This window comes from Uloborus diversus, chromosome 7, assembly GCF_026930045.1.
Source record: "Uloborus diversus isolate 005 chromosome 7, Udiv.v.3.1, whole genome shotgun sequence".
NCBI lineage: Eukaryota > Metazoa > Arthropoda > Arachnida > Araneae > Uloboridae > Uloborus > Uloborus diversus.
Window position 1 is genome coordinate 46885626 of NC_072737.1, and position 12622 is coordinate 46898247.

A 12622-nucleotide genomic window follows, 5' to 3' on the forward strand; every position below is an offset into this window, starting at 1 on the left:
TTTGTAATTAAAAAAAACCTTTTATTTGATGGTTATTAAATGGCTCACTTACTGGTGTGTCTGTTAAAATAATATCTTGCTTAGTGTAACAAGTTTTCAATGAACCAAAACGTTGCAATTTGTCATTCTGATTCCGGATAATGGGACATCTTGCTTGTAAGATACTTTTTCGAGGCAAATTGGCTATTTCATTAGGCGGACTCGATTGTACAGCCTATATCTGTTACTCAGAGCCAGACTATTGTCAGATCAAATATTGCAATTTTCCGTTTATTATTAAATTGTATATAATCCAATTCCCCCGCACCAAGCCATAAGAACGTAATTAAAAAAAAACTTAATTTGAATTCTGAAATTTTGAATTCATATTATGTGTTTCGCAATCACGAGTTGGGACAGGAACCTGCCCAATAGATGATTGTTTCTAGAAACCTCTCCTGTCCCCCCAAACCTGCCCTTCCTCCTAGGCGGTCACGTGTGTATAGTTGTGTGTGTGAGTAGACCTGTGTATATGCTCGTAGGCGTGTGTGTATGTGTGTGAAGGCGTGTGTGAGTGTGCCAGCGTGCATGTGTGTAGGACAAGGACGCCACCGACCAGGAGAAGTGGGACCTGGGGGACAGTGCTCAGGACCAGAACAGCCGCGCCTGCAGAGGACGGCGCCGGCGGGCGGTGTTGCTGCAGAGGCTTCTGGTCCAAGTTGAAAAAGGAACGGAACATCAAATGCGGCCAAGTGAGAACAATAAGCAATCGTGATTGCTCAAAAAAAAAAAAAAAATATTTTATAATTTCTTGTAATCCTTTATAATCCTTCCTAATCCTTTGTAATTTAAAAATAAAAAAAAACCCTTTTATTTGACGTTTATTATCTGGCCCACTTACTGGTGTGTTTGTTAAAATAATATCTTGCTTAATGTAACAAGTTTTCAATGAACCAAAGCGTTGCAATTTGTCATTCTGATCCCGGATAATGGGACATCTTGCTTGTGAGATACTTTTTCGGGGCAAATTGGCTATTTCAGTAGGCGGACTCGATTGTACAGCCTATATCTGTTACTCAGAACCAGACTAGCGTCAGTTCAAGTATTGCAATTTTCCGTTTATTAGTGAATTGTATATATAATTCATTTCCACTCGAAGCCATAAGAATGTAATGTTAAAAAATCCTTTATAAGTTTTTAATGGTGTTGAAAGAGCGCAAGCCCCATTCTTTGTATGGACCAGGCAAACGTTTCCCTTCTCTCCTGTAAAGTAGCGATTATGTGACTTACGTTAGTCTGGTTCTAATGTATATACATAAGTAATTACAACTCTACGTGGTAGCATTATACATACGGGATTATCTTGACGAAAAAATGTGACTAAGTTTTGAATGTTTAAATATTTAAATTTGTATTACTATTTTTACGTTCTTTGCTGAACCGTATACCAAAGAACCATATTTATTTTTAATTTTCTAAAAATGCAACTCTTCTCCACTATTATTAAACCTAAAAAAAATAAAACAAAAACAGAAAATGAAAAGTAGTTGTTTCGTTTCACCCTAGCCCATTCCATGATCAGCCCGAAACCCCTTAACGCGCATGCCGCAGATAACGAACGGAGTTGCTTTTTGCTAGGTTGTAATAGCGCTTTTCTCCCCATTTTGCTATCGGGATTTTAATGTTGTTTTTGCTGTTCAGCTTGCATTCAAAAATCGCTTCGCTTTATTATTTTTTTGGCACTGAATCAAATAGTGCAATAAAATACAAGGTTGCTAATATGTGCTGAAATATTCATTAAATTTACACAGTACATAACGGGAAAATAATAAACAATAGAGGATAGGACGAAAATCAATTATTTTTTTAACACTAATTATTTTATTGATTTATTTTTCTTTTTGCTTTTATCTCAGTATATCATTTTTTTTTCTTTTTATACACTTAAGAAATCAAAACTGTTAAATGTAAGATGATCGATCTTTCAAAAGGGTTCAACAAAACATTCTTCAAACAATTGACTGATCGATCCAACCTGTGAGCAAGGAAGGGAATTGAATGGACAAAAACGCTTTAACTGTGGGAATGATTTTCTAAAAGGATAAAAAGTATTCTTCGGTGCCTTTTGATACATTGTGACCCTTCAAAACGACCAATAAACACAGAGACATCTCTTTGCTTTTCGGTTCTTTTATCATAATTGCGATGACTTTTAAATCCCTTCTGAGTGTCCAGATATCAGTTGCTCAAGCGTGGGAAGTATTTTAAAGATAAATGATTACAAAAGATCAAAACTTGCGGCTAATCCCCTATTTCCCTAAAGGATACTTTTGTGCATGCAACTAAAAGCCCCCAGCTGAGAGAGGAATAACAGAGACTGCCTGGGCGGATTCCCTAAGGAGCGGTCCCCCTTGGTGTCTTATGGTCAACCCTTCCACATTATTTTCTTACAACAAAACAGTTTGAATCAGAAAGGAATTTCAAAGCAAGCTTTACTGCTTGTATTTGAGAACATGTCTTCAGAAGAAAAAAAAAAGAAAATCTTGCTTGAAATCGAGTCGGATTGTTTTTCTTTTTTTAAAACATATTTGGATAAATTTTAGTTAGTTTCATAGGATTATTTACTAATTAAGGCAACTTGATTATTGAAAAGAAACCAAATACTTTATTTTTATTTTTAAAATCTCATAAAAGAAGGTACAATTAAAACATTGGAGCTATTTTAAAATAAAAAATAAAATCTGAAAAAGAAAGGGAGAAAAGGAATGTTTCGTTTCGTATGAGTAAAGCGAAAATAACTCAAGATATTATCATTTCATTTGTACTGTAGTATATATTTTATGTTTTGCATGGTCAACTATTACGTATAATCAATGCGGTCGTCATAATTTTTGTTTGTGAAATTAAAAATATTCAAAACTGTATCACTAAGAATCCATCAAAGGATGCCGCGAATATAAAAAGTTAAAATTTAAGTTTGAAAATATCACGATTTAAAAATAAATAAATAATAAAAAATAATAATAGTATACAAATGAATAAAAAGCGTTGTAAACACATTATAATTTAAAAAAAAAACATACTTGTATCAAATTAAGATGTGTAAGATAATTAAAAAAAATATTGTGTAAAATAAATTATAAAATTTGAGGATTATGAACAATTTAGGGAAGGATGCTTGTGTAAGAAGGTGGATTTTTGATAACAAGAAAAAAATATTTCTGTTTATTTGCTTTATTCAGGCATAGAAATATTGTTAAATGTGTAAGGAAATATTTTCACACTTGTTCATCAGGAGTTCAAATGCCAGAATGCTAAGAAACAAAGCTTCCACGAAAAGATAAAAATATAATGCCTGATTTTTTGAAGCATTAAGCGTGTCCCATCCAGGAGTACTTGAAAGGGTAATATCTTAGTAAAATAAAATAAATTACAACAAGTTTGCGAAATACTATAAGTTACATCCCTTTTGTCTAAGGAAAAGAGCTTGATTACCGCTCCACTAAAAGCACCAGAACCCAACAGAGAAGCGCAATAACAGGATTCTGCCCCTGGAAGGATCGCCGACACATATTCGGCCGAAGCAAAAACTGCTAGAAACGCAGAGACGACAAAGGTTCGTCGAAGGCAGTTTGGAACCATTTTCTTGCGACGAGCCTGAATCGGCCGGGGCAGTATTAACACAAACTGCGCGGCCGATCCTGTATCGGCCGGGGCAAAGAATGGGCTAGGGTACAGATACCATGTTATCACAAAACGCTAAGACTGACTACTGTGACCTGCCTTTATATTAGCACATCTGGTTGGCCTGTAGCCAATTTTCCACAGTTATAGACGATACTGCATAATATTCGGGACTTCACATAGATTATAAGTAAATGAAACGATTTATTTAAAAAAAAGGTTTTAAATGCCCTTCAAACAACCATTGTTTTTTCCAATGCAATTCAGGAAAAAGCGTTTAATGCTTTCTTTTATTTACAAAAACATGATAAACTAGTCGACCCGTGCGGAACTCCGCACTGTACTTCGAATCGTTTCATAAGGCATTCCGCTCTTTAAAAATTTCAAAGAAAGAATATTATGAAGAAAAACCGAAAAAATAAACGGAAAAAAATTAGCGCACAAGAGAAGGCATGTAATTTGAAGACAACAGTAACAAAACCTCGTTAAATACAACGATGTGATAATTTGATCATCGCTCCCCTTTTGGTTGTACATATTTTCAATGCAAATATAAATATCATTAAAAGTGTGGCTGAGTGACACGTGAAAAATCAGTAATTTTGCATGTGAAAAAACAGGTTGTGGCAAATACAGTCCTGCCCATGTGAGCATCTGACGGGAAAAAAGAAACATCAAAGAGATATTTAGTGGCATGGATTCGAACTGGCGCCATTCTGATTAACAGTACGACGCTCCAACAAACCTAGCAACTGCGCCTTCCTTTTCGAATGCTATTCATTAAAGGAATGCGTAATAAAACACAGTAAAAAAGCTTTTTGCCGAAAGAAATATAATAAGATCATGCGTCTATGTTTTGTCATTTGCCAGCATGATACGATTTAAAATTATTTGTAAAATTTGAGTAAAGAATGAGGAAGATCTCACGTAGCGATTGAAACTAACATTCTGGAGAAGTAATAAATTCGATTGAAAAAATAAGTGTTTTTATTTTTGAAAATTCAACAATTTCCCATAGCAGGCTTCTTTAACCTGTACGGTTAAATGCCCGCACTTGTTTTTCTTTTAATCGAGCAATTAAAATTCAAAACCAAAGCCAGTTGAACTGAGTCCGTTTTTTAAGTGTAATTTTTCGAGAGTAGACATTTTTCTTTTTCAGCCCAAAGCAGAGGAGTAGAAAACGATTTCTTACTAATGAAGTTGATAATAACTTTAATGTTTTATATCGTATTCGAATAAATAATTAAAGATTTACTGGGTGAAACTCGTAGTTTTAATTTGGCGTAGTATTTTTTCATTTGTACAAAAGTTCGAACACTGCTATTAGAAAAATCTACATTTCAGCATACAATGAAAATGTTTTTCTGCCAAAAAGGATTTCCTTGAGGTATATCTAATACTTTTTTTTATGCTTACATTATACTCATTGGTCTGGACGGAGTCAAAGCTTTAAAAAAAAGGGAAGAACACCGTTCGATTAGCAGTCAACTTATCTGAATGATAACTGTAGCCTACATAAAAGGAGTCGAAACACCAAATAGCATTCCCACTGCATTTATTTTATTACGTGTGTTATCTGTTGTATGTTATGAGTACATGTAATGCGTAACATTACTGTAAATTTGCTATTATGTCGGACAGCCCGAACTTGCCCGAAGTTCACAGTTTATAGCCGAACGCTCTACCGAAAAAAAAAAACCACAGGTAATTTTAAATTTTTTTTCTTGCCGAGAAGTGTTTTTGAAAATTTTTACAATTTGTTATCGCAGACTGTTTGAACCGTTATAACTTAGATGGCAGCACGTGTTCATCATTTAACAGCACGGTTAAAATACAAAATAATTTGAACTAAGTTCTTTTTTAAGCGTAGCTTTTCAAATATAGTAAAAATGTGATACGCTATTTGTGTTTTGCAAAAAGAAGAAAAATATATATATTACCCTTTAAATTGAGGTAGTAATTTTTTTATCTGTACAAAGAGTCAAAAACTCATTAGAAGAATCTATATTTCAACATACGATTTATTATATTTTACTGAACAAAAAACAATTCCATTGTAGTCTGAAATCTTAAACCTGATACTTATATTTTCGCTTACATTATGCTTTAATTTTCTTACCGGAGCCAAAGCTTAAAAAAAAAACCCTTACAATTAAGTATCAATTTAGCTCCGTGTTGCATCATGTTTTCATAACAGCTAGGAGCGTTTCTGTCTCATGTATTCCCTCATCTTTGTTATTCATTGTTCATGTAATGCGCGATAGTGTTCTAATTTTTTGATGCAGTTTGTCCGGACGTGGGCCCGAACACGCATTCTTCTGGTTACCAGTCAAACGCTCTGCCGATCAAGCTATTCAGCTCTGTCGGTAACACTGCTAGTTAAAGTTATAAATTTAACCGAAAACCTCATTCTGGTTCTTTAAAACAGGTTTTTTTGCCCGAAAAAAAACAATTTTTAGACCGTGGGTCTATTATTCGTCAGTGGCCTGCACGATAAGCTTTGAAATAAGGTGTAAATCAAAGAAATCGATCAAGAAATGAGGAAAATCTCTCGTAGAAACCAAAAACAGGCTACATAAATAATATATAAGGATTCTTCAGGCTCTAGCAATGATATGTTCTAAGAGGCAGTTTTGAGTTTTTGCTCTGTTTAAGCATCAGTAACTGTATTTGCATTTCCTTTTTCTCAAAAGGGTCAAAATGAAACCTTCCCACACTTTTAAGTATAACCTTTCAGTTTGAGTTTAAAAAAAAATACGGATTGTCTTGAAAAATTTATATTAATAAACAGCAGGAATATTTAAGAAAAGTCAAGGAAATACTAAGTTTTCTTTGAAAATCCAGAGAAACAGTCAGCAAAATAAGCTAGACATTGGTCAAAATGACCTTCCTGTAATACTAGTGTTAATAGTGACCTAGTTTAGAAGTAGTTAGTTCAAAAAAAAAAAAGCTGGTACAGAAAATACTTGAGCATTCTTTAAAAGTATAAAATTAGAAAACATATTTTATTACTTTTCAGGTGGTACGTTTTTAGTGCAGATGATGCAAAAAATGGATTATATTTTTATACGCTTTAGGTTTGTATTTCATTTCGAATTTAAAAAACATATAACGTAAGTATTTTATCATTTTGTTTTTGAAATTGACGTGTTTATGCAATATATACTAGCAAGGGATACTATTTAGAATTAGAACAAATACATTCAGAACTTGCGTGTGAATTCATTGTATGAAACAGTTAGATTTGCATAAATTTTAGCATTTAATCAGATCATCATTTCAAATTTATAGTCATCAAAACATTCAACACGCTATCACATTTAACGAAAATTCGTCTAATACATCAATACTTAATTGATGGCAATTATATAACTGCCATTTCGTGAAATCTGCTGTACCCATTGGCAATAAATGAAATATGCTGAAGTGCCAAATGCATCGGAGTCGCCATTTAAACTCCAATATTAGCTTTCATGTGTCAAGAGAATTCAATGTTATTTGGTTTAATGCGTTGCGTTTACGTTCGATTATCTATTTAAGATGTTCTTTATTCATAATAAATGTGTTTTCCAGTGAGAGGTAGTATAGCGTTTTCTCCGAAAGAAAGTTAATCAATTTGTTGAAGAGTGAGTTTTCAATTAATTATTCGGAGTTTCAAAACAGACTGTAAACAGTTTATGCAAGAGCATATTTGTAAGATAAAAATGAAATGCGAAGGATTTACCCGCACCACACGGCTTAATTAAATGTACAAACAAATTAAATATGTTTGTTTGTACAAATAATACATTAAAAATTTTCTTCCTTCAAGTGAAAGAATTTAACGATGTAAAACACAACCAAATGAGTACTGCACTGTTAAAAAATCAGAAAAAATCTTAGGTAACTATTAGGGTAAAACGGAGTGTTTGCAATATAGCAAAATTCTACCATAAAATGTACGGGAAAAGGTAAGTGATAGCAGCGCCAATTTGTACACCACGTGATTTATGGTACGAAGCCTTCCGCGTCCCACTTGTATTAAGGATAGCGAAGCACTCTCGAATCACAGCGGCGCAGGATTGAACCCTACTGCGTGCGTCTCGTTCTTTTTACTAAGCACAACTAGCCACAGCGTTCTCCTACCAACCTTTTTTTTTTTACTTACAAATTTTATCGTACAATAGGATTTTACGATAAAAAGTACTGGCATAATGGATGCCAGTAACTCTTACCGTAAAATTTCAGGAACATTTTTAACAGTGTGTAGTGCCAGCGCTAAGTTGTTAAATCCAAAAACCTTAAATGTATACAGGGAAAACAAAAATTATTAAGAAATCAGTTTCTTGATAAATATGATCAAAATATCAAAAATACGAAATTTTAGAACAAAATTTGAATGGGGGTCATACCAGATACAAGATAACACCAATGAAATCTTAGTTGTATTATTTTGTATCTTATTGTGTGCTTATTTTGTACTTTAAACTTACCAATGGCAGAAATAGAAGAATTAATTTTCCAATAACTGAAATTAACTCCCAAATGTAGAGTTTTATATCAGCAGTATACCTCATTTAAATTTTCGTTTATGCTCAATTTCGAAAATGCTTTAACGCAAGTTGATGTTTTAAGTTTCACAAATCTCAAAGAGTTTCAACTCACCAAGCGCAAGATGAAAGCCATCAAGTGTAAACTTCCGTGCAATATCCAATTAATACTGCGTCTAATCGACAATGACCAAATTCTACCTATACTTTTCATAACTCTATTCTACGGTACCTGTTTTTTGTTGTTGTTGTTGTCCTGTGCCAGCGATGCTGGCAATTTAAGGTGCGCTGCTTCACTTTTCCAACTGTACCGTAATTTGGTGTGAAGTCCGACTTCTACAGTACACACATGCCATAAGGACCCGTTTATAGGGTAGGCAACCATTCACAGCACAACAACACATTCACTCAAAGAAGGAGCAAGGACAGGAGAGAGAAAGTACGTCCATGCCCGAGCCGGGATTCGAACCCGGGCTTTCCTGTCACAGTCAGACTTCACTGACCACTAGACAAGGCAGGCGGCACCCCTTCTATTTAAACTAGAAAGTCGCCCGTCGTGGTATGACGGGTGAAAATTGTGTTTACATTTGAAGGAAGCAACTCCCTGTTATGTGATATTTTGATAGTTGCAATTTTAACTCTAACACCAGTGGATTAGCCCTAAACTCCAGTAGATAGCGTCAATCGTTTTGGTTCCTTCGTTTTCCTAAAATAACAGTCTTGCAAGTTAAACTGTTAAGTTGCCGGATCGAGTTCAGCCTTGTCGCAATAAAGTTTTTCCATGCATGTTAAACATTACCAAAACATATTCGCAACTCCAACAAATTATAGGCACCACTGTCTCCACTGTATAATGGTGGATGAAAAAGGTAAAACAAACGCATACTGTAGCGTAGAAAACGCTAATACGCCTAGTAATTTTTGTTTGTATGCATGATCTTTTTGCTTTATGATATTTAAATTAATTTTTAATTAAAGTCTTGTGTATATTCTGGCCCACGTAGAAAGAAATGAGAATTCAAGAAGCATTACTAAACATTAGAAATTAATGCAAAACATGTAGTTTGGTGTTCTAAAGCAGCCATTTCCACGATGTTGAATTCGATATTTATCAATTCTTGATGGAACTACATTTTTATTGTGGCCATAAGACTGACAAGAATAACATTAAATGCTAGAAAATTTAATTATATGACATCACGAATTATTACCAAAAGAGGAAGATGATACTTCTTTGTCTTGTTTGACTAGAACTCATTGTTTTGCATTTGTAATTGAGTTAATATTTCTCAAATTGCCGAATCGGTTAATTTAAAATTTTTCTGTTTCGTATGTTTCTAATTTCTGAATTATGATTCAATTCTGTCATGCTATGCAAATCATCAACGAAATTCTCACGGATATATGATCATAGTTTTCTTTTTGATGATCTTTCATTATTTCTTTAAACTTATCGAATTCTGTAATCTTTCTACCATTTTAATCCACTATAATGATAAAAAATAAAAATGGTTTATCTGACATGACGAAATCTCGCCAAGTGTTTTTTGCTCGCACAATACTAAAACTATAACCTTAAGCAAATTTTTAGCGGAACTCTTCAGCTCATTATGTAAGCAATAAAGTAAAGTTGGTGATGAAAATTTTCAGCTTTTGTTTTCAACATTCTAAACTTCTTTCTCGGTTAAACATTTTTTCATTTCGTTCTACGATAATACATTCAAGAAAATATTTTGCATACTGTCCAAATACTACTTGCTGCAGTAAAATAAGGTTAGTTAAATTAATTATTTTAAAACAAGGCGGAGATGTAAGCCCTAATTCTTTTGCTAATGTTATTAAATCCTTCTTTCGAGCTTAAGATTATAAAAAAAAACCGTATTCTTACAAATTCACACAAAGCAATAAAAAAAAATTACCTGGAATAATGCCATCCTCTTTCAAAAAAAAAAAAAAAAAAATGCTTCGAACAGACGGGCATTTTTTTTTTTTTTTGCATGCAAATGCAAAGTTTGTTAATCCAGAGTTTTCTCGTGTTTACGCTTTCGACATTTACGACAATAACCTTACTTTTTAGAAGAACATAATGAAAACTAACATTATTTTGAGAAGCTCGAGAATGCCATTAAGGGACGAAACAATTTCTGTTGTGAAAGCAATCTAAGACACATCGAATGCGTTAATAAATACTCATAACAAACTGCCTATGTTTACCAACAGACACACGTGGAACGCAATGTTTTACCTTTTTTTAACTTTATAAATCACCGCAAGGTAGTGTATTCGAGTGCTGGAGTTGCGAATTATCAAATTATCAGGCCGTGGCACGAGTTTCATTGTTGAAACACGCGGGTTACTTTATCATCACCTATTATTTATATGAGGATATTAGAAAACTGCCCGTCAAGATATGACGGGTGAATATTTCTTCTACATTTGAACGAAGCAATTACCTGTTTAGTGATATTTTGATAGTTGAAATTTTATCCCTAACTCCACCGATTTAACCCTTAACTCAGGCAGATAGCGTTCATTGTTGACCACTTTTTTGTTTCTTCAATCTCCTGAAATGACACTACTACCAGTAAAACAGTTAATTTACCGGATGGAGTTGTCACAACAGATCCTTTCCCTGCATGGCAAAATTTACCAAAGCATATCAAATTATCATGCCGTGGCGTGAGTTTCATTGTTGAAACTCGCGGGTTACTAGATCATCGGCTATTATATATATGAAGATAACTGCATCTTACACCTCTGTCTTGGGAAATCTGTGCATCCTGCTTTTAACGAAATGGCTCATTATTTTCCTTTTTTTTTATACGTACGTTTCTCGTTTAACTGTCTGTAAGAAACGAATTGTGTTTTCGTCCAGATTTGGGCATCGCATTTCATTCTACGCTTTGGTGTACTATACTAAGTTTATCTATACGGCCCGTTGTTAAGTTCAATATTATGGTATGTAAAATATAATTTGAAATTTTTTACTTCACTGTCATTAGGTCAACTTTTAGTTTAACAATTCGTATGTCAATTCTAGTTATCCTAAAATCAAGCTACATATTCGAGCTGAAATGTTATTGTCTACATCAAGTGAGACTCAAAGTTCTTTATTCAATTTCAGTTGCTAAGGAACAATATGTATACCCCTCCCAAATATATATATATATCTCAATTTTAACACGAAACAAAATCTTTTGCTGACACGATTGATGAGATGCTTCGAAAATATACCTCTGACAAACAAAGATATAGCTTCTTTTTGTTCAAAAAAAAAAAAAACTTTTTAGATGTTATTGCTTTTGCTAATGGCAAATGCTGCTATTCCGCGGTAAAAATTTTGACCACTCTGTGATTGCACTGAAATACATTTGTTTCTTTTAATATATTTTTTTTCTTGATACTACTACTTATATTTTCCAAAACGTATTTTTTCGACTGTTAAATTTCCCATAATGGTAATAAAATAATAAATAGCTAATACAAAATGGATAATCAACAGTAATCATTAGCAAAAATAAATTATTATTTTTTACTATTTTGTTTCAATACATTTGTCATAATAATAATAATTTAATACCTTGTTATATGAATACGAAAAACAATAAAGGATTGCCGGTTATTGAATAGCGGTATGGGAATTTTTTATGCTAAAAAATCTTAAAAACAAATTTTCAGGATACAAAGTTACAACTTCCGGTAGATAACATTCAGGTAAATAACGAGGATTAAAAGTGATTTGACCAAGTCTTAATTGGAATACCCAGTCATTGACGCATGGGCTGGTACAGAATTAAAGCAATAAAAAAAATATATTAATCCACGTAGTTAGGTGCTTACATTATACTGTATTAGTAGTTGTTACTTCATTTTGTGCTTTTGCTTTAGTAATAAAAATTTTGCTAAAGTTCATGAAATAAATCTGTCCAAAAATGCTATGTTAGTGGTAGTAGCTGATAGTTAGTTATTATTGATATTATAATCTTCAAACTTCAGCTATTAACTACGCATGCATTAAAGGTATTTTGAGAAAACTCCAGAAGTTCTTATTTATGTAGGGTTAGCATAAAAGAATATCCTGGTTTTAAGAATTTATATTTCGTGCACGTAGCGCTATCAATGATACATAAAGATACAGATAAACTATCCAAGTTTCTTATGACTCACAAAAGTTCGACATGTGCGCCTTTCGTAACTCGACTCATTTATAACGAAGACGCTCATTTTTAGCATACATTTTGGAGTGTTTCATTCTCAATGTTTCGTAATGCTACACTTATGCAAATCTTTGAATTCTTGCAATGTTGTAGGCAATGGTGGTGATAAATAGTCTTTGACGAAATCCCTCATTAAATAATCACATGGAGTTAGGTTTGGGGATCAGCTACCCAACGCATAAAGGGTGAATCATCATCACCTGCACAGCCAAT